Source organism: Mirounga leonina, unplaced genomic scaffold (assembly GCF_011800145.1).
Source record: "Mirounga leonina isolate KUSES-001 unplaced genomic scaffold, KU_Mleo_1.0 Mir_178, whole genome shotgun sequence".
Classification (NCBI taxonomy): domain Eukaryota; kingdom Metazoa; phylum Chordata; class Mammalia; order Carnivora; family Phocidae; genus Mirounga; species Mirounga leonina.
This window is the reverse complement of record NW_023270464.1, coordinates 18659494-18663156: the sequence shown is the minus strand read 5'-3', so window position 1 is coordinate 18663156 and position 3663 is coordinate 18659494.

The following is a 3663-nucleotide window of genomic DNA, read 5'->3' as shown; positions in this document are numbered from 1 at the left end:
AAATATTTATAAAATATTCTTCTATTATGGATCATTCCTGAGCATAATTGGTCATTGGACATTTGTTGACATCCTCAGGGATGCTAATGTTCTGTGGAAAACAGAAAATGTGGGCTTCTGCAAAGTTTGAGAGCTTTGGTTGTGACACTGTTGTGGAGAGGAGATGGGTGGGGATCCCTGTGGCTGGTGTGACTCAAACACTAAAATTACAAAGTCAATTCAGGACCTTAAATGAAATCATTTAGAAGTTCTTTTCCTCAATATACTTATGTAGTACTTATCACCCAGTGACTCAACTGACCTAGGAGCAAACAGCCAGAGCAGAAAAGGATTTGGAAGAGAGGGCAGAATATACTTCTCAAATTTCTTGACTTCTTCCAAAGAAAGCAGTTTATTATCAAGGCTTTGGCTTGATTTTCCATACTTAACAATCATAAAATAAGTAATTATTCTTACAGCTCAGTTGTTTCATCTCAGTCACTAGGCTGGTGATGGTAAGAGCTGTTGCTCAACTGTTTAGGACATAACAGGCATTTTTCTGAAAAGGCCATGGTCTTGATTTTACTCAGGGGTGAAATTTATTGTACCTTCTCTAATTGGTGTTTGTTTCTTAAATGAAAGATATGTTCCTGTCCACCTCCCAGCTTCTCTTCCACCCTCAGTTGCTAGTTTCTTCTAGTTTTGGTTTCACCATCTACTTAAGAGGGTCAGTTGAGTTGATCAGACATGAGCTCACCTTTGGCCCCTACCCTGATAAGTCAGTCCTCCAAATTCACTCCTTTAGTCAGCTCTAGAGCTGCAGGGAAGGCCTGACAATTCCAGAATGCTGTTCTCTCTACCTGATGTCTGTGGAATAGCTGGTTTGGCTGGAAGTAATATACATATGCAACATGGCAGTTAATTGACACTACATAGATATATATTCATTTTCAGTTACAAACGAAGTCTGGTAAGAAGTGGTCCATGTGTATGACAGCTTTGCCCCTAAGTGCTCAGAGACCCAGACTCTTTTAGCTTTAACAGTCTACTCTCTCTAAACATGACCTACAATTTTTTAGCCTTTGGCAGTTTCTTCATTCCAGGCTGTAGTAAGAAGGAAGGGATGAACAAGAAGGTGAGGGCCCAGGGCATGTCCCAACTATCCCTCAAAGCAGGGGGCCTGGAAGCTGCCATGTGACTTTCCCCTTAACATCCCATTGGCCATAAATTAGTCACATGACCACACTAAACCCCAAGGAAGTCATGTGCCAAGGTGAAAATTCTCTTTTTATGGAAGGGGGAGAATTGATTTGGGGAGGCATCCAGCACCTTCTGCTACAGCCAAGAAACTGGTTTTCCTTTGTGATTTATAAATCTGTTCTAAAGCTATCTCTAAACATATTTTTTATAAAGGCAATATCTCAGGGCAGGATTCTGGCCCACCTAGTTTAAAAAGGAATTACTTAGTGGGGTATGAGTTTTATTTGTTTGTTCTTAAAATCTTTATTAATATTATTAGAGCTATATTAAGATTATTATCTTAATTACCTTCTCTCCTAAACCGCCCGTTTATCATTAAGCATAAGACATTATTCTGTTTTGGAAAGAGAAGAGTTATAAAACTCAACTTGCAGGCTTTTTACGAAATCATAATAATAGCTCTTCAATGGAAAAATGGGCTTTTGAAATATTTCAGTCTAAAATAATAGCCTTAGAATGTGCCAGAGTGCAGAGCAAAGAATGATTAAATCGAGGGTGTTTTAGAACACGGGTGTTCTGGTTGGTGGCTATTACTGCCCTCCCTCCACAGCTCTAAGAAGCTCTCTCAAAAACAGGACTCTCAGCTTGTCCACTCGGTGGGCAATAGAGCTCAAAAACCAAAAATGGGTCTCATCTCTAGACAAAGTTGTTTCAAAACTGCTAACAATAAGTCAAGTTTGCCCAAGGCAAAAACACCATTATTTATCTGCTGCTGCCATTTGGGTCCATACTAGAGCCTGATGAGGATGAATGGATGCTTATTCACTCCATAAAATTTTCCTGAGGGCTCATGATGTGCCAGACACTGTCCCGGAATTTGGAAAACAACAGCATGCGGTTATTTGCCATTTTGATTATTTGACCCATTGTCTGATGTTCCCCCACTCTGCTGCAAACAACATTTTTCAAGTTTCTTTGCCAACTGGCTCCTGGTTAGGTTTCAACCAATGGGAGGAAATCAGTGGTGAGAGAGAAGAAAGCCTGAAGATTTCTTTTTAACTCTCTTCTGTTGATAATTATTCTTCTTCGAGATACAGTGCCAGGTAGACCAGATGGCTTGACCTGTCAATTGTGAACTGGATGCTGTCTGATCTGTCAAGACATGAGCTTGTGTGTATGCAACAATACTACATCATCAAGTGGAAATAATAAACATGAGACCAGGCTCTAGAAGTTCAAGAAGACACAAATAAGGTGTAATGAGGAAGTGACTCAGATCCCCAGGGCATTTACTTCTGTGACTTTGACACCCCTCCTTCTAGCCACTTCCATGCCTATTGGAGAGTTTCCTATGACTGCTTGATGGAGGAAGTAGAACTTGGACCTGGTGAATTGATGGGTCTGCATGATACCCTGACAATAGCTGGAAGTGGACTGTTTCTGCTTTCTAGCTCCTTTTAGGAGTAATGAAGGGAATCCTCCAAGTGGGTAGAACTTCTGACAATATATGTGGTCATCTGTTTCATAAGGAAGGAGATATGGCCATAAATTTGTGTCTACACTAATTCATGGTAGCAGCTTAGTGTTTGGCTGGTCAGTCTGGGATGGGGAATGAATCAGGCTGGAATACTGGTGACAAGGAAGTCTGGAGAAGAGGAACGTGGATGGACTTCATGGAAAGGGCACAGAGTGTGAGTATTCTCACCTCATGAATATGGTCCCCTTAGGGCACCCACCAAGGTGGAAGTCCCTAATAATGAAGAGAACAGAGTGGCCTGGTCTATGCATATCAGTTGGCCTCCTCTTCCAAGCCACTTCAAAGTGGCTAGAGCAGCAGTGATAAAGGCCATTCATAGGCTCAACTAAAGGGGACTTCCCTCACCAAGGCTGAGCTGACTGCTGCCACTAATGAGTGCCCAAGCTGGAGCTGCAGGATAAGTGCTGTGCAGTATCATACCAAGCTGATGACACTGAACTCTTTCCATGTAAAGGGGGTCCATCCTGGAAATTGATTTATCTTCCCTTCCCCTGAAGTTCCTGTCAAATGCCATATTTACCATCATGGTATCCCATTTAATCATGCTGTTGACCAAGGAATTCATTTTATAGTGAGAGGGGTTGACATCAGTCTCAGCATAGACTTCAGTATCGTACTACGTAACCCTGTTGCCTGTAGGACAAGGCATATCCTTTGCACAGTACTAGAGGTATGATGGCCTCAGCCAGAATACATGGGTCTGGGAATTAAGGGTGGAAATGGAAGCATTTCTTCCCACTATTACCTTAAATAGCCCCACTTACAATGTTTGTGGGTTGTTGTTTTTTTTCCTCTATCAGCAACTATGGTTTAGAGGTCTTAATTCCCAAAGGAGGGATGCTTCTATGAGCAGACACTATAATGGTCCCATTGAACTGGGAATTGAAAATTGCACCCAGATGTTTTGGGGCTCCTTGTGCTACTGAACCGGCTGGTGAAGAAGGGAA